Source organism: Nothoprocta perdicaria, unplaced genomic scaffold (assembly GCF_003342845.1).
Source record: "Nothoprocta perdicaria isolate Ctin4 unplaced genomic scaffold, notPer1 scaffold_28, whole genome shotgun sequence".
Classification (NCBI taxonomy): domain Eukaryota; kingdom Metazoa; phylum Chordata; class Aves; order Tinamiformes; family Tinamidae; genus Nothoprocta; species Nothoprocta perdicaria.
The window spans coordinates 3,549,832-3,570,255 of NW_020455510.1; the positions used below are offsets into that span (position 1 = coordinate 3,549,832).

Sequence of the window (20,424 nt, forward strand, 5' to 3'; positions counted from 1 at the left end):
TTAAGAACCTTAAACTTGTGCCTTTTTCTAGGTGTCATGCCTTGAGCAGGCCTAACATCAGTTAAATGAAGTGAAAATTGCATTCTTCTCTTGATAGAGATGAAAATGGATTTCTGGTCATGAAATAGATGTAGTTGTCACTTTTTTAAAAAGGTGTCAGCAGTTTGCTTCAGCAAGTAAGGTGCCAATTCGGTATGACAGTAAACTTGTGATCTGAGCAATCAATAAAATGCTTCAATAATTTCTGCTTCATTACACTTATAATAAGAGGCTATAGATCTGTGGCACATAAAATGTTGATAAAGAGGATATGTAGGGACTTAGTGTGACATTTTGTTTTAGTAATACTGTAAGTGCAATGTTGCCATCTAGAGTTTGTGCATAGGTAATTATTCTGAAAGGAAAAGCTGTAGTGAACAAATAAACATTGATAGTCCAGAGCTCTGTTTATTTCCATCACTTAGTGGCATGCCTATGAATCTGTGTGGAATTGTTTAGTTGCCTTTTTGCAGAACTGTTTAGATCAGGAAAAGTAAGACAAATTTGCTGTTTACTTATTTTTTCTTTTGGTAATGTGTGGAAAATGATTTTTTTTCTTAAACCAGTATTTTTTAAATGGAGCTAAGAAATAAATATCATCTAGATAGGTTTGGTGGTTAACAGATGTTATATCATCACAGTGATCCGATTTGACATGTGTATGGGGATAACCAAAGCTTTGTAATAACAATGAGTTAATATTATGATATTTAATATTTGGAACAAGTGTTCTTTCACATGATTTATGTATTGTGAGACCTTAAGAAGGTCTTGCTGATTTTTCATAAGCATACATTGTAAGAGAATTGTCTCTAAGCTATTTATTTTATCTTGTGAGAAAATTATCTAGGTATGTAAAATAGATTTTCCTTTTTTTTAAAAATGGGTGGCAATAGATCGTTAGAATGTGCAGGTGTTTTCCAGTATATATTCTAATACATTTGAAACAAAACCTAATATGGAACTGGACCTGACTGGAAACCGTAAGTCTTTTGAAGTGTTTTCTCAAAAGATCATCAACAGTTGTATCTACTAAGCGTTAAAAATAGTTTGGTCAAATTTGGTAATCTAAAAATATTTTAACCTTTTTTTTTAAAAAGTGGTTTAATTTAAGACCTGGGCAGTTACACTGATTTGACAAGGTGCACAGGTAAGGCATGTTTGTTAATAGATGCCTCAAATATTTTCCTTTCTGCAGGTAATAACAAGGATATTGCTTCTGTTTTTTCTTCTGTTTTGGTATGTTTTTAAAAAACTCTTGACTGTCAGACCATTATAACAACTAAAGGCTTTAGGTTTTTTCTTTTTGCTTCTGATGAAGCAAGTAGTTTAGCACTGATTAGATAGTTGTCTAATTTTGTCCTGCCTATTCTGCGCTATGTGTTGCTCTGATTTCTGTACAGAGAATGCAGTCATAAAAGGAAATGGTGGAAGTCTCTGAAATGGGAAATAAATGATTATTTCAAAAATCATTATTTCTGGATTACTTTTGCAATTAACTTGCTTTGTTTTTCCCATCTTATTGTTTATACTATTTGCTAAAACCATATGGTTAATATTAAATGGTTAGATATTAGTCTACATGTACCACAGATGGGGGATGATATTTGTTTCACTGATCAGAAAGCAAGCAACTGTTTGGGACTAATGAAGTTATAATTACAGTGGGGTTAGCATCTTTGTCCCTTATGTCACTGCTCATACTACATTAAGCCTCCCCGACCACAAAGCATTTTACCTTTTGAAGCTGTGATGCGCTGAGCGCTTCCTGCATAATCAGATGAAGTCATATTGAACATGGATTCTTTAGTGAGGACCAAGAAGGAAAGGGAAATGGAATTTGGCATTTCATATTTTATTGTCAGTTTTGTAATTTTTTACCTCAGCAAGGTGCATGTCTCTGCACAGAATTAGAGCTTTTTAAAGTCTTCAGAATGCATATTTTTCAAGCTTTCTTTGAATTTAGTTGCATATGAACTTTCATCATCTGGATCTGAATTCTAAGAATTTTAGGCAAGTGATTAAATTGCTGAATTTTGGGTGTCATCTTACCCACTTAGATTTAGTGAGTTTATCTCGGAGTCTGTTTCCTTCTTCTGGGGCTGTACAAGGTCAAATTCTGTTGCATTTGCCATGGACTAATAGTGTATACACGTGAAGTCATTTGCCTCAGTTGATGAAGAGTTGTTAAATGAATTTGAACGTTTGTGTGAATCCTGGTGCACTAAGAGAAGCCTTTAGTATAACAAAACGTGCAATAAAACACTGACTTTTCAAGTTTGTTCCATTATTCTGGATTAAGGAACACCTAATATATCTCTTGGGCAGGAAGAAGTGTGGAGTTTCATTAGTCATACATGTTCCATAGAACAACCTTGATTTGCCTGAAAAGTATTGAATTAGGATTAATTTTAGATTTATTTTATTGCTATGTAAAGAGAGAGCTTTGTCTCTTCTATGTGACAATGGAGTCATATTTGCAATAGTTTACTATTAAAGAAGTGTAGTGTTGACCTTAGCTTTTTTGTGTGCTAAATGAAGTACTGCACAGTTAATAATAAATCTATGCTTTGGATTAGTTTTTCCACTAAGCTTGTCTTTAAAAATTCTTTAAAGCACAGTTTAGAACTTTATGATTATACTGAAAATAAGCCATTGCATTTTATAACTTTGAAGGTAATTACAGAATTCTGTTCAAGTCAGTGGAAGTAGGTTTGACGGATTTGCTCTAAATTACTCAACCACCTACAGGTCTTATTGCCAGCATTCTTTAGAAATGAGAATAATTTTTAGAGTTGCAACAGCAAAGTGGAAGAGCATGTTTGATAGATTCCCTGAACAATTTCAACACCCACAGGTATTATTTGTAAGAAAACAATCATGCCGAGTCTTCAGCTGGTTAGAGAGGGCACAACATTCCATCTTCACCTGACATCCTGTCTGTTTTCTCAACATCCTGTGGCCCCTGCCTGCCTCCCACTCCTCCCGAAACAATGCGCACCAAGCGACTGCTGGAGTTGTGTGTGAATGGCCAAGAATAAAAATGTGTGTTTTTTTTGTTTTGTTTTTTTTTGAAGAATTTGGACAGTATAGAAGACATTGTTTGTGGGAGATGGAAGGGTTTGAGGTGGGAGAAGAAAAACTGTCTTTAGGATTGATTACTGTTCCCCACTTTCTCTTCTAATTAATCAATGTTACCCTTTAATTGTTAGACCCTCTCAAATGTGAGCATTCACAGGCTTAAAAGCAGAGTGCAAGCAAAAAGACCAGAAGGACAGCATTGAGGATTTTATCTGTTTTTCATTTGATTTGCATATATTTTTAAATTTATATTTGCATATATTTAGATTTGCATATATTTTTTAAATTTATATTTTTTAAATCTGTTTTTTAAATTTTTTAAAAAAACTGTTTTTTAAATTATTCTAAGTAATTGAGCCTTGACATTTATAATTAATTTTTCAAATACTAGCTACTTAATTTTTGAGGTGAAAACTTGTAGTCTGTAAAAATAAACATGTAGTTTGCATTTCTTAAAAATGCTTTTTTCATATTGGGTGTTTATTTCCATAAATTTTCATTTTAGTTCAATAATGTCTAAAAGCTACAGTTAGACAAGATCTTACTGTGGTGCATACACTAGCTCTCTATTGTGCATCTTGAAAATCAGCAGTGGTGTACTGTAATACTTCACATTTATGCTTTATTTAAAATTAAAAAGCTGTTTTTAACTTTTTGCCCTCTTCAGTCTTTATGATTTGCTCCATTTATTACTTCATATCTTTATGAATTACTTAAATCCAGGATTAGCTAGATAAAACTACCACTTAAAGTAATTTAATTCAGGTTTTTAGAATAAATCTGAAATGTAAGTAAAATCTGCCTCAGTTTTTGTCCTTGAGTCTTAGTCAGCTTCTTTAAAAGGGACTAGCTAGCCAGCTCTATGTATGTTGTGTACCTATAACTCTATATATAGATTTCAAGCCACTGTTGGCCTCTTGTTCAAAGCTGCCAACTCTTTACATTGCATAGAAGCAAACATTCTCCTTAGTGCAGCTTGACGACATCGAGACTCTCCAAGAGTGAAAGAACTTGAGTCTCCTGGCCAGTTTGGAGCATTCCAGCCCCAAATTATCTTTCTTACCTCTACATTCTTATCTCTAATATGGAATGATTGGCTGTGTACCTCTTGTGTTTTGTGGCACTGACAGGTGTGTGTTTGCAGACCATGTTAATGCCTTTGATAGAGAGGGTGAAAGAAAACAGCTAGACAAGAGGTTTAATGGGGGTGGGTGCCCACCTAAGATGCTAAATTGGAAGGGGTAGTAGTTTCTAATGATCTATTGATACTCCTTGGGTATTTCTTTTGATTCATACATTGAATTATAATTTTTCATTAAGGTAGAGTATCATGTGCTTCTAATTCGGAAAATCATAGGTAAAAGTACAGTATAATCTATTATTACATAAGAAAGAGTTGTAAAAGTTTGTAAAAGTTAGTATATTAGTCAATATGAACCTTAGCACAATTCTAAATAGTGGTTATACCTTGTCAGCTTCTCCTCTGTTAATCTAAATCAGAAACTGCTTGCTGTCTGTTGTGTGAGAAGCTGTAATCATTGTTCCTTACTTGCATCTGTCTTTGTTACTGGAACTTAAGGGGTATGAATTGTTCCAGAGTATTTCAGTTCTTGTTAGGAAACTTTATATCATGGGTTTTGTCTTCATTTTTTAAAAGACATATATGTGATTGTATACCAGCCTTTACAAAGCTGTTAAATACTTGAATGAAGAAATAAGGTATTAAGTAAGGTAGTTGGGTTCACAGGTTAATTGATTCAAAATTGGAAAATGATTTTTTTTTCCTCCATGTATTAAACATCTTTTAACATCTAGAGTTTTACGTCTAGATCAGACTGCTTTATATTACATAAACACAGTGTACCTTACCACATTTATTCACCTATATTTACTGAAGAAAATTAGGCCTTTCAATACTCCCTTTCCAGTCATAGTCTTCCTCTGTGTTTTTCTTACCTCTGTAATACGATTTCATAATTTGCATTAGTAGCTCAGGTTTTTGGTGTCGGGCATCTTCCTGCTAGTTGGGAATTCTACAGAACATACCCAGTTTTTCAGTCTACCAAGGCTTCGGTATTTGTTTTGATAGGTACTTATATCCTCTTCAATACTATCTATTACTGTGTTCATTTAAACTAAATACAGAAATAATAATAAAAACCCCTTTATTTTCGTTTTCAAGTTCTTTGTAGTCATAGTAGTCAGTAAAATTACAGTGGTTTTAGTCAATTTTTCGAAAGCATGAGGTCTGGGAGACTGCAGATGATGGGACTGTATTAATATTACTCATATAATTGACTAAGAAATAAGGAAATGTTTACAAGTACTTGTATTAATACACTCAGGAATTCATGTCTGGATCTTTGGAAAAGGTCAGCATAGAACCGATGTGTTCTGCATTCTGTCTTGGTACCTTAGCTTTGTCAAAGTTGTATTTTTCACTTAAACTTTAGGAAAAGACCTGTTGAGGTCTTCCTATTTTACTTTGTAGCATATAGTATGTATTTTAACCTGACAAATATGGATTATAGTCTTAAACATACAGTGCGCTCAAGTTATGATTATTATATAATTATTATGTAATTATATAATATGTAATATTTATAACAATATAATTATATATTGGATTTTCTGCTAGTAGATAGTTAAATTTGCAAGCAGTCTTTTCCAGAAGAAAGATGAAAAACTAGAAGGTAGAGGGCAGGATTTTTGTCATAAAAGATTACTTAGGTAATCATGGTGATGATTGCAGATAGGTATGTCTGTTATCTCCAAGTCCTTTCTTAGCAGTCTCCCATCCACTGTGATGGAAGACTTAAACAGTTTTTCTTCCATATGCAGTACTGATTTAAGAAACAATTAGTTTCTTAAATTTAGAGAACAAGATGGTTAATTTGGATAGTTTTCTCGTTATATAACTTGGTCATAGCATGCGAATTAGTTCCAGTGTGTAATGTTAAAGGCATTATAATTCATTCTGTCAAGTGAATATATGGTGTATGTCTACTATGTCTGCCACCACAGAGCACAAATATTTAAATATGCTATCCTCATCGTCTGAAGAAAATTGCGTTAACAGGTTACTGTTTACAACTCACATGTTTTATGTTAATTATGCAACTCATTTGCTTTTGTGATCATAACAAGGAAATGTAAGTCTTGCCCATATCTTTTCTTATTCTAGGTTCATAGAAAATCTCTGAAGCTTTAGGTAAGAACGAAAAACTGCATTTGCATACTTGATGTTTTAGTACCTTAAAATGTATGAGCCTTTTTTTCAAAATCTTGGGAGATATCAGATACTTTATATTTGAAGCTATTTTTTCAGTCTTTTGTGAGCTCACTGAAAATGGATGTTATCTCTGACATAGGTATGTTCGTAAGCTAGTCATATTTTCTTGGTAACTCCAGGATGCAGAACTGAGCACACAGCTCAAGACAGCTTGGAGGCTGTTTCAGCCTAGGAACAGTTTCTTCTGGTCCTTAAAAGTGGATAGAGGTGTCAGCTGTGAGGTACCATAGTAAATGATAAGGGAGATGCCCAAGCCTAAATGTTAGTCTCAATCTGTGGTTAGGAAGTTGACATTTTTAAAAGCTTCCTGCTTCTTCCTCCTTGTAGGCTGCTGCTGCTCTGTGAGAAATTGGATCGTATGATCAAAATTTCCATCAGGAGTTGTGTTGTTTAGGTACCACCAGTTCCTTGGGCAGATTGGTGTACTTGGGTTGTGGACAACCTGTTGTCCAGGCAAAGGGCTTGGGCAGTATACAGTAAATCAAACAGCTCGAAACCTTCAGTGATATTGGATGTATAAAAAGCAGCATATTAGTTTCAACTCCTTCAAATTGTTCCGTCATTTGCCTAAGAGATATATTCCATTATTTGATAGTGTTTTCTTTCTTGACCCTCCTTTGCTACTCTTTGTTTAAATAAAATTGTTTCTTATGTCATATAAACTAAAATTAAGTCATGAAGATTACCGCAAATGTCACTGAACAATGGACTTCACATGCAGGAAAGCAACCTGATGTCAGGAAAGATAACAGTCAAGGCATTCTTTCTCAATAGCAATAGCATTTACATTGTTTCTAAATTATGTAAGTTTTTGTATGTATGAAGTCTGCTATCTTTCAAGGAAAGAAAAGGAAAGGAAAAATTTTTTTCAAGGAAAATTTTGAAAAGGTTTATTCACTATTCACTTAAGATACATTTTGGGAAAAGAATTACTTCTGCTTATCATATAGGTATATATTGTTGTGATTACAAGGTATGTTCAGTGTTCTTGACTAGAAATCTACATGAAAGATGAGCTTATATATAATTTTAAAATGCAAATACCTCAGTATAGTATCTTGCCACATTAGCTTTACTGTTTTTATAATTCAATTTTACAGTATCTGTTTTCTTTTTGTATAGAGTTATGCATAGTTGCTTCTCAAACTTATGTTTTTGTAATGATTTATCCAAACACTGTTTTACTTACCCTTGAAGGAAAAACGACACTACACGTAATGAAAATGTAGAAAGGTACTGGAGTTCTGTGGAGCCCTGGACAGCAGAGAGCTCTTATTTCTTCTCTTTGAATGCTACTCACAGGATGCATATAGCATGCTATATTGCATATTTTTCCAGGGGTGGCATCTGGCTGCTCTGCAGATTCCTGAGGCAGTTCTGTTAGTGCTGTTGAGATGCCTCCAGGTCTACCATGTGATTAAATTGCAGATGGAGTACTTGAGCAATGCCACTTCTCTGTTCACTGTGCTAATCATAGTATGGAGTATGTGATATTGCTTTATGAAGTGTCTTTTCAAAGCACTATGATGGTAATATTTTAATTTCATGCTATGTAAATCCATTTTAAATTATCAGAAATCATTTTGTATGCTCAAATTTTAGCTGAGGAAAAAATTGCTGAGCAAATAGCTGAACTGGAATACCTCTACTTATGTTACCGAATTGAAAAAATAGGGTTGTTTAAATAGCGTATGTGGAGGTCTAGAAGTATCAAGTGTTTTTTCTATATAAATGCCTTCCAAATATTTATGGTATTAAATTAAATGGTTTCACATTCCCCAAATGTGGATATTTGTAAATTCCTGTCATATTAAAATAATGTAGTTTAACACAGCATTTGCCGAAATTGGACAAGTTCAGATGAAAGCATAGCTTATGTTTAACTTGCTCACTAAAAAGAACATTTCTGTTCCTTACTAGTTAAAAAGTAGTAAAATGATAGACTTTTGTTCTTGGAAAAATCTTTGCAACCTAGACTTAATCCTTTGTGTTAATAGCAGTCTGAAATTATTTTTTGGGGATAAAATCCTCTAGATTTCATTAATTCATTTAATAGGGTTTCCCATTTAAGATTACAGTCTTCTCTAATAAATTACAAATTATGCAAAGTACGCCTTCTGAAGTTTGGCAGTTTTTCATTGCCAAATGACAATTGTTTTACTGTTCATTTGTTCAAAGGATTCCTTTTTAAATTAGTGAACTAAAATGAAAAAGTACATGTTTCAGTTCTCTTACTTGTAACCCATAATTTTCCTAAGGCCAATTTAAGGTATATTGTCTTTTAAAATGACATTAAATTAGACCTCAGTCATCTGCTTCTTGTCACTTTCTATTATTTTCTACTTGCTCATCAATCCTTGGGGGAAATCAAAGCCTGTGTGGCTCCCATTCGAATCTGCATAATTCTCAGTGATGGCAGGGTCAGGAGGTGCTTCCCCATGATATTTAAATTTCTACCATAACTAGAGCCATTAACCCTTCCATGGCCAGGTCACTTCAATAATTTTGTTGGTGTATATTGTATTCTTCATTAGTGCAATTGAAGTAGTCTTAATTTTTAATTCTCAAATATCCTGATTTTTTGTAGTGCTAGTAGTGTTTTATTCATTCAAGCATTTATTCTGAAGTATATAGATCAACAAATAAAAAGGTTTTAGTCTCAATTCTAACAATAACAAATATTTTAATTTAGCTCGATGGTATGCATGCTGTTTCATTCCTGGAGGTTATATCTTAATTGTGCTTAAATGTTACTTGTAAATCTCATGGTAACCAGTAGCAGCTACAGGAGTCAGAGGGCGTGCTCTGTGTAGTAGTTGATGACTCTGTAGCAGTGTTGAGACAGAAGAATTGTGAAAGAACTATCATCTTATTGCACTAACTTAAGTCAGAAGACCAGCAGATTTAGCAGATTCAGGTTGAGGAACATCTGTGTGTGCCTTGTTGTTCTCCCTATGTTGTTCTCCCACGGCTAAGAATATAGATACTCCAATATTTTTTATGGACAGCTTAGTACCAGTTGTTCATGTTTTTTTTCACATGAAATACAGTTAATGTTTTTGCTGACAAACAATTGCTGGAGGAGGTACAAGTATGCCTGAACACGGCAAATCAAATATGCTTTGTCTTGACGTGTCTAAAGTGATAGAGACTTACGGAAGACTGAGATGCATTTATAGGTGGCAGTCCCATAGACTAGAATAAAGAGGGAGAAAGTCCTGTTACTTGCAACCATCTGTTAGATGCGTGTGAAGGTGGTAGTAGTCTGTTACATGCAGAAGCTATAGCATGGTGACAACTGATCCTCCATTGGAATGATGATATAGTGAACATTGGTGTAATTCTTGGTGTAGCTTTACCAAATTTTTGTCTTGTTCCCTTCTGAGTGCATGGGAAAGGTACTTGGTAGCACCTGCTTGTTTTTAGATCTGATAGTATGTGTTTTATGAGATGCTACTGAAAGTTTAGGTCCTTGATTTCTGTTGTTAATTCAAGGCTGAGCAGTATTAATTATGACACACACTCCAAGAACACAATAGATGCAGGATAATATGGTGATGAAATCTGGAAACCTCTGCTCCTTTCTTTCCCAGTCCAAGTAAATCGCATGGCTATTCATCATTCCAGTCACTAGATTCTCCATCATTTAAAGATGATTGTATTTTTACAAGGATACAATTAACCTACAATTCCTTTTTTTTGTCAGGCATCACGTTATCTCTGTAAGATACCAGAATCTTTTATGCATTTTTCACCTTTTTGCATGACTCTTACATTGTGATGAATTTTTTCATAAAGTGAGATAAACTCTCACTTCCTAGTTCCTAGTTAACATGGAGACCTGGGTTTTTCTGTGTATGTAGTTTACACAGGGGAGTCTTTTAAGGAGATGGTAAGAACTCTTTGGTTTTCTGCTTAGCTTTAGCCCTCTGGTTTGCTTTAATGTTACCACTTGAGTAATAAACATTTTGAAACATATGCTAGCCTCTTAGTTAGACAACGTAGGTTGCATAATTGGATAATTTTACCAAAGGCCCGTGGAAAACTACTGGCTGCTGATAGGCATCCCGGCCACTTATGCTCTTTGTTTGAATTCCTCTTTTGAGGGAATCTCATTCGATGACTCAAGAAAACTTTGGTATTTGTAGGTCACTGTGTAGGCATTGTGGAACTGGCCTATAAGCACTGTGATTACAGAATTCCTTGATCACTTAGACTCAGCTGCAAGAAAGTGTGTAAAAAAAAAAAAAATTTTTTTTGAAGCAGCACAGATAATTAAATTTTGAAGCTACTTCCCAAAATCTTTACTTTTATCATCGAAAAACTTTTCATTGTGTTTTGATATCTTTCTTAAATGTGTAACTTCTTTAAGCTAAGTACTGAAATGCCTAGGTGGTTTTTGTTACCTGACATGTTGAGGAGTCTCCATTACACCTTCTACTTTGTGGTTTTGTAGGTTAGGATATAACTGATGTGTAAATTGCACCAGCAAAAATGACATTGTTGTGCATTGATGAGTCAAAATACAGCAGATGTTTCGGGGCTCTTCAGGACAGACACTTGTTAGAGGGAGTAAGTGCACTCAATAGAGAAAACACAGCCATTTCTGTGAATGGCAAGAAAAGAGTTGGCAACAAAGAATGTTAGTGCTTTAAATATTTGCTCTTTCTGGTCATGATAGTTCTTGGCTATGTTTTGCTGAAATCTAAGAGGCTCCTATTGGGTTGTGAAAGGGCCCTATGGGCAAGGGAGGGTGATGGAAGTGTAGGAAGGGACTGACTGTGACATAGCACAATGGCAACGGGATTTTTTTAAAAAAAAAACACCAGCTAAGGATGTTCAGAGTACATTTCAATTTTAGAGTCTCTAGTTTACAATTCAGGAAATCAAGTCAAATTAATTGTATTTATTTGTAAATGTATTGAGCAAACTCCATTGTTATTCAGTGTAACATGTTGGTGATTTTAATTAGTTTTTAGAGTAAAGGGAATTAAACTCATCTTTATTTGTCTCTGGAAATTATATAATCCAGAAGTGTACTGCTACAGAAGGCTCAATATTTTTCATTAAAATTGCCTCTTTTGGTGTAATATAAAAGGTGTGAATTACAATCTAGTTGCTTATTTATGTTTCATTTTCTGTGAATGCAGGCTGTGGTATTGCCAAAAGAAGTTTAATGACTTCCTGGCAGTGTTTAAAACCTTTTAAGGTAGTCATACATGAAAAGATTACTAGGAACGTGGCATCAGTTCTTTTATGTAGACTTTTTACGTAGAATTTGATAACGCTTGTTGGATCTTTCTGGGCAAGATTTTCTCAGAGAACATTTATGGAAATTCCCAAAGTAAAAATTAATGTTTGATAATACCTTTAAACTATAAACTGAGGAGCACAAGAATTAACAAGTATTTGTGGGAAGTAGGTCTGATAGCTGATAGCTTTTAAACTTGGTGGGCTGATTTCAGCCCTTGGATGTGGAATACCCTCAACTACTGACAAACAGACTGGAGGGCATTCCTGTGTGCTTGATGTGTGGGGTTTTTTCTTTATGTCTTCATTCTTCATCCTCTCATAAACAGATATATGTGTGGTTAGTTTGAATTATCTGTTTTAAATCGTTAATCTGAGGGGATCCTTCCCTGCCTTCCTCTTCTGTGGTCACTTAACTGTTTAAAACTCAGCATCAGTATTTGCCCGTACGTTACACATTTCTGTCACTGAGAGCATATGAAGATGCTAATGAGAGGCATAAGAGACACGTCTGCTTTTGCCAGTTGAAAACTTTCTAAATACATTAGACTTGCTTATTTACTAAATTATTGATGAATTCACTTGAAGAGTTAAGACAATTGGGTACTCTATAGAGCTCAGAGCTACATTGTATACAAGTGCATTCCATTGGTATGGAAATTATATATATAGAAATATATATATGTATGATACAGATGTGTTGAAATATGATATAAAAATGAAAGTTTAAGGTAGCAAAACATTTTAAAAGCACTAATTAAGAATTACAATTTTTACATGCACTTACCTACTTGTGACAGTATTCTTCGTTGCAATTGATCCTGGAGATGGCTTAGAAGAAACACAGTGTCAAATTATAGACATGCGTGCATTGAAATTGCTGCGCTGGCCTTTCTGCAGTGTCTGAATATGCAGTGGTACATTTTATTTTCCTTACCAGGGTAACACAGACCAGCAATAATATGGATAGAAGATTGGTAACATTAGGCAGAGAGACATTAATTTCAAGTCTATATCTATATTCCTCTGAAAATACTAAACTTTACACAAAGTATTGATTTGTATTTGTGAGACAGCACTTACTATATGTCATGTGAACCAGTGCTCATCTACTCTAGAAATTCAGCTGCAGTAATATGTGCAAATTTTAGTTATTTTTAAAGAATTCAATTCTTCAACTATAGGAATTCAAACTATTCAGGTATTAAATAAAATAACTCAAAATATAATGGAAGTATTAAACCTTATAATTATTGTAGTTTCCAATATAATAGAATTGAAGTTTGTTAAAGACTGAGTAGGAGAAAAAATGAGAGCAATTTGAGATGTGTTTTTCTTTAAAGCAAATAGACATTTTATGTATTGTAAGACATAGACTTTAAAAAAAAAGCATAAAAAAACAAATGTGCCAACTCTGACATTTCCTGTCTGATGACAACGATGAGATCTAGCCTGTTAAAGGCTTAAAATGAATGTCTTGTCTAATTTGTGCTCTTCATTTTTATTTCTTTCCTCCCTACTGTCTCATTTTACCCCACCTGTCACATATCACACTTTCCTACCCCTGCCTTACTTTCTCAGAATTTACAATCTTTGCTTTTTTTTCCCTCCTGTCTTAAGTGTAATTTAGCCTGTTAACTATTCACTTTACTTTGTTTCCTCATTCCTGTTTGTTTTCCACAGCTCTGTGGAATATACTTTGCAGTATATTTCTTAAATGAATTCTAGATTGATTAAGGCAAAAACAGGCCATTTAAATGATATATAAACTAACTAACAAAATCATTAGTACTTAAGGATATGCATGTTTCCCTTAAAAGAGAAATGATTTGATGTCTTCAATAATATAGTTAAAACATTGTGTTCTTTGGATATACTGTTGATATTACAAATGCATGTTGAGTTAATAGAATATTATTTGAATCTTACAAATGTAAAATTCCATACAGCTGATCACCAACAGAATAAGCACTGATGAGAACTGTTCTCCAGAATACACGAAAAACCTTTTTTTCCTGCCTATATTTTTGCAGATGATGCTCGGCTTGCAGGTCTCTGTGCTTTTTATGAGTTTATTGATTCCTAAGATGTGTGATATAATTTAGTTTCTCATGAGTTAATTCTAGTTATATCTTCTATTGGCTAATTTCATGCACCCTAAAAGCAAGCGCTTGTCTAAACAGGAAAACAGATATGAATAGCACAAATTTAGCCTTACAAGTAATTGTCAGTCATGTTTGATGCGAGAATTTGTTGGCTTGCTTAGGGATGGCGAAATCATTCTTAGACTTTTTGAATTAATTGATAACTGAACTAATTGATTTTTGAACAAATAATTGATAACTGAGTTCCTTTTTCGTCTTTTTAACTTGTTGAGCCTTAGGTCCTTACATATCCTTGTTGAGGTACTGAAAAACACTTGGCTTCACTGTAAAGATAATGCTTTTATTCTGTTGCAATAATGACAAATTTTATTTTTCTGTTCCTCAGATATTGTTCTAATTTTTCCATTTAAGATAACTAAATATGTTCGGTAATGCCTGTCACACATTAATGTCAGTGACTCTAAGCTATGTTTAAGTTATCCACTGGCATCTAGTAATTATCGAGAACTATGAAATGCAAGGAAATATCCTCTGATGTGTAAAATTGTGTACGTAATTCTTCTGTCTTAAACAGGACTGGAGAAGATCCCAGTTTAACTTGTGGTATTCCTTTTTTGGGGGGGAGGTGGAGGGGAGAGTCTCTTAGGTTCTTCAAACATGAAACAGTTGTTTTTAAGCTGTTGAAAACTGCTTAAATATAGATCCATGGTGAAAGGGAGCAATTATGGAAACACAAATTGTCGTTCCATTATCATACCTGTAGTGGCTCTGCTGAAACTTCCTTCTTAATTTATATTGATTTCATAAATGCTCTTCACAGAAGAGATCTTAAGCTTCAAATTACCTAGAATTAATCATAGTGTATTGTGCTTGGAGGGAGTTGAAGCAAATGAATCTCCATTATAAATGAAAGATATGTCTAAATCATTTGTTATTTTCATCTTGGGGCATACTGAAGAAGTGCAATAGTATAAATCATGGAGAGTAGCATGAAGTTCTGGCTTCCTTTAAATATTACTCTGTCCTACACTTTGAGATAATGCTCCGTGCTAAATGCGTGCATATGCGCACGGTGTGTTGGTATCAGACACAAAGTATGTGAATTCTGATACCTTTTCATCAGTTGTACACCAAGAATTCCATTTTTTAAATGATATCCTGCCAGCTTTTTCACAATCCATTAATTCCTGGATCAACATCAGAAGGAATGTCAGAGCAGAGTGAAATTCTTGTAAGACACAGATGTCAGGATCAAAAGTCAGAGACATTCTCAGAACAGCAGGGAAGCATGCTTGTTAGCCCTTAATCGTAACAATTAGTATCTGCCATGTGACATTCTCTATACCCTGCCTATATTTCTGTTAAGTTCTAGGCATGCTGAAAAGAGAAAGTCTTTTCTAAAGTTGGATGGAAAAGTAAATGGACTATTAGTTATCCTCCCTTGCTGCTTGCATTTGTAAACCTTTTAAATAGTGTATTTCAATGGTAAAACGATATTTGCTGTTTTTTTCTGTTTTAAAACATATATCATCTCACATTTTGGGTTCAAAGTTAAAATAATCTGAATTAAGATAATTTGACGTTAAAAATGCAAATTATATTCTGAGAAACATCTATTGTGTGCAAATAATCCTTCGATGTATATATAGTTAAAGGTAAATATACAAAGAGAAGGTTCTTCGTAGCTGGATTTATCCACACTGACATGTAGTGCGCTTTGTAGGAAAAATAATGTATTTTTTGGAATTGGGGGTCGGTGTTGTGTATGAAGTGTAACTGTTTCTCTACCCTCATAATAATAATATTCAGAATAAGCAAATATTTAGTGAATTGAATAACATGGATAGATTTCTTCCTGTTCCTGCATTAGTGATTCTACATTTTAAGTTGAAGCAACCCTTGCAGTCAGACAGGTTTGCAGGCCTGTATTTGTCGTTCTGCAGAGTGTGATGCTATGAGCACATGACAGCATGCTTTTTCTGCACTTCCTTCTCCTTACACTTATATTGATGTAGTAAAAGCTCCACATGCTCCAGTTTGACGTAGTAGGGGAAGGAAAATAACTTCAATGTGAGGATACAGGATCTGTCAAGCAGTTTAGGCAGTTTAAAGTTAAAATATATACATAAAATGTTTTATAATATATAAGTATATTTGATACAAAATACTACACTACTAATGTTTTGTTAATTCTTTTCTAAAAACAGAAATGTTATGTCAGGGAGTTACAACAGGGCTTAAGGGGTTGTGCTGCTGATCTAGACATGTGAGAACAGAACACTCGGTTCTTGATTCTGGCTTGAGATTCAGCATGGTTTGAAACAGTGACATCTTTTCCAGTGTGCTGTATTTCACTAAATGACAAGAGAGTGTCTAAGCTGAAACAGGCTAAGCATATCAAATACTGGAGATTGATCAGCTTGAAGAGTATAAGGAGGAGGAATGGTATGGGAAAAAAAAAAAAAGATTTATACATGTTAGGCACTTGAAGTAAAAAGGTGATTGGGCAAATGACCAGATGGAAAAACTAATGTCTTGAAGTTAGGGAGATTAGGGTATGCTAGAGATGATGAGAAGATTAGAAATTGTAACTTCAGCAATGCAGGAGATGGTGATAGTTCACAAGGGGGGAAAAAAAGAAAAGGAAGAGAGAAATTAGATCCTTGTAGTATTTCATGGGGAAAAAAAAAATCACACCCTGAAAAGGGGGAAGGTGCAGAGTGCATATACCAGAGAAACAGGGAAGAAAGGTTTGACAAGTCTGAGATGAAAAAAAGAGAAATGAGATTTGTGACTCCTGCAGTTAGTGTGGTGAAAAGTCAGTTTTTGACTGAGGAACAAATATGTAGGAATGGAGTTGTGCTTGATGGCCTTACAAGTATAGAAGTGAAAACTACATTTTATATCAAAAATTTTGTCCAAATTGTTGCCCGAGCATTTAAATTTGGTAGGAGGAGGTAGGTTCCATTTGCTCCCTCTTGCTTTAGGTTGACTGTGATATTTTAAATGTAGATGTTTTTTTCCCTGCCAAGCCACATGCTTGTAGTACTTGCTACTCTATTTTAAGTTTGAGGTCCATGCAGGTGACATGACGAAAGAACTTTTTGTTTTTAAATGTGCAGTTCACTGATGAAATAGAGCAGTTCTACAACACATTCACATCAAATGAATGCTTTACATGTGCATACAGCAAACAAAATTTCTGTATGTCTCTACCTTTTCCCTGGTATGAGATGCATATAAATAAGAACACTTTCCACATTTTGTACATTAATATCTGAGAGGAAAACAGAAATCCACAGTCAAGCCATTAATCAGAAGAACAATATGCCAAAGATAAGAATTAATGAATTTCCTAATGGCTATCTCTTATTCTGTCCCCACTGTTATCATTGGTTGCAGTTTTTATTTATCTGCAGTTTACTTACTGTTCAAGAGCATTTACACAAACATGCCTGCTTAGAGCATCGGAAGCATTTAATACTGAAGTAACAGCTGCAAACAAGTAGTTCTGATATTGGATGATTTGACTGGAAAAAGAATTTCAAGAAAGTGATAAAACCAAAAGTTTTTAGTGCATAAGAATACTTGAACATATGCTGCAAACAACTCTTAAAACACTTTTAATTAAAATGAACTTGATGGTAATTGTTACTGTAATGTAAGTTTTGAATATAGACAGTAAGAAATGCCATGAACTGGATGATGCAGAAGAACCAGAGCATAAGCATCTAATTCAATGTTAGGAAAAAAGAGGAATGGAAGGCAATGCGATGCTATCATAGGTAATTACATGCAAATGCTTAGAAATAATCCATGAATATGGGACAAAATCATGCATGAGGGAGGAGGGCGCTACAAAAAGCCTTAAAAGTTAAGGCAGTGTTTGTGTGGTGTAACAGAGGGTGTGTGCCATGCCCAAGGTGGTAGGTTATGAAACTGAAATTATCAGTAGCTCCCTGCATGGCCTTAAGTGGGGTTGTATGTGTAGAAACCTAACAAAAAGATGTGATCGTTAAAGGCCTGATAGCAAAAGTCTGGAAGACAGTTTGGAGTGTTTGTAGGGATAAGAAAGGTAATGTCTTACTGATAGGATTTGTAATAGCCTAGCTAGCTGACTGTGGACAGAGAGTCATGTGTAATGAATAATATGCCAAGTGCCAAGGGGAAACCGAATGCTGTTTCAGCTGTCTCACTGTATTGTGTTTAAATTCCTTACTTGGTTATAAATATTAATCTTTTTGAAGAAGAGATTAAAATACTTGAATTTAAGGCTTACTCTGTGGAAATGAAGAATCATGCAAAGATCAGTAGCCATGGCAAAATGTGACAGTGTATATAGACATCGAGATACAACCTGTGTACCAAGGCTGTTAACAGATATTTGGTTGATGGCTTGCAGGTGTGAGGGTCAAGTATGTGCTACAGTTTATAAAGAGGTAGAGAATTCTGTGGTTAGGTTACTATTGGGCACAAGATGAAATTTTTAACATCAGAATACTGTGATATTTTGCCTCTTTCCAAAAGACACCAGGCTTTCTGGAGAAGAGAAGGCTGAGAGGGGATATGATTAATATGTGTAAGTTCAGGAAGGCAGAAAGCAGGGAGGAAGGGGACAGGCTGTTCTCACTGGTGGCCAGTGATAGGACGAGGGGTAATGGCCACAAGCTGGAGCACAGGAAGTTCCGTCTCCAGGTGAGGAGGAACTTCTTTACTGTGAGGGTGACAGAGCAGTGGAACAGGCTGCCCAGGGAGGCTGTGGAGTCTCCTACTCTGGAGGTCTTCAAAACCCGCCTGGATGCCGCCCTGTGCCACATGCTCTGGGTGTGCCTGCTTGAGCAGGAAGGTTGGACTAAATGATCTCTAGAGGTCCCTTCCAACCTCAAATATTCTGTGATTCTGTGATTCTTTCAGTAGTGGTATCCATATTTTGTTGCAATATATGATGTCTTAATGTGTTTTCCTTGGAGAATTTTTGTTTGCAAAAAACCATCCTGCAGCATAACAAAAAGAACTGATGAGAAGAACTGGACCAGAGAGTTGATCAAAACTTGAATGCTGTGTTCATGAAGTTGTGGAAAAGATCTTGAAAAATTCTAGAGGTGGAAATTAAAATGCATTTTAATTCTTTTAAGTATGGTAAAGTAGTAAAAAAACTCAAAAATCCAGCCCAAAATGATATGCGTGCTCTCAGGCACAAAAGGCCACAAGTTCAGTAGTCTTTAAAAAATACCTAAATGTGAAAGGGACATGGTCTATATTATTTCTGCAAGAAAGAAGTAGAGATGGCTAAATGCAATACATGAATTAGTAAATTTTTTTGCAGGGAACTATTTGGAAAACTTCAATTATCCTAGTTTTGAGTCACTGGTTATGCAGTGTAGTGGAGGTGAAAGTGTTTTAAGAGTATTCTGTATTTTGGCTGTGGATGGTATTGATAACTGGAGATACTGTGATCAACGATAAAAGTTGGTTATGGTAGAACAAAATTCTCATTAAATGTAAATAATAGCAATAGGAGATTATGTTTTGATCCAAGTTACTAAGCATGCTGAGGGAAAAATGCAAAAATATAAAAGATTCCTGAAACTGGAGGAAGTTGAGATGTCATCACAGTTGCATAATATATGTTTGCAACAGTTGCATAAATTGTACAGTACAGGCACGTATGCATAAATCCACTAACTATGGACTTCTGTGTCTGTTACTCTATGAAAGGGCTATTTTTAGGGTTTAAAATATATGTGCATATACGTAAAAATGCAGAATAACCTTCGTCTAAGCAAGGAAGAGATTGTTTTTCATGAAGAGAATGGAAATGACAGTGGAAAAACAAGTTTTACATAAGCATTGCTTAGTTTATTCTAAGCTAATTCTTGATTATTTATTATTACTATAGCATCTGGCTTTCTCTTCAAACCCAGCTTCTCCTGTGTCCTTAAACTATTGCTGTTGCCACTGTTTTTACTTTTTGCATTATTAGCACACTTCCTCCATGCAAATACTTTGCTCTCTGTGGAAAATCCTAACTTAAAGGCCAAGTGATCTTGAGCAGCATACCTTTTCCTCTTCTCTCTCCTTTGTGCATGTATTTCATGAATTTTCCTACATGAATCTCTTTATAGAAGATGCATAAAATTGTGGACTATAGGTTTCAGTTGTACTGTCTTTCATCTAATGCCTCTGCACCCTTTCAAGTCAGTCATCCTTTATTTCTTAAGTTATGCTTACGTGCTGTTCAGACGATTGACAATGCTCCAGAGCTTTCATGTCTAAGGCACTTACTTTACACCAGTGTAATGACAATAATTTCTGTCAAGTTATTTCTGTTTTTCTGCTATAGTTCTGTTCAAGATGTGCTTTATATACCTCCTAACCAGGACTGGCTAATCATGTAAACCTAGACATCAGCCATCCAATGTAAGAAGGTGCAAATAATCCAGCTGGAATATATATATATATATATACACACATGTATATATCCAGCAAAAAATGCAGATGGAATATCCAGATGGAATACCCAGATGGGAAATCCAGTCTGGCGATTAAGAGGAGTAGGGTAGAGGGAACAGTAAACACTTGGGACAGAATAAGAAATATGGGAGAAAAGGTTATGTAAAATGCAGTGGAGAGTTTAGCGGAGAGAGAGTTTAGATC

The 20,424-nt window shown here is 34.8% G+C and overlaps 1 long non-coding RNA gene across 1 annotated transcript in view; it reads left to right on the top strand.

Annotated features, from left to right (window-relative positions):
• LOC112948880 overlaps positions 1-20,424 on the top strand; it is a 66,707-nt gene that overhangs the window by 23,026 nt on the left and 23,257 nt on the right. The window lies entirely within an intron of this gene.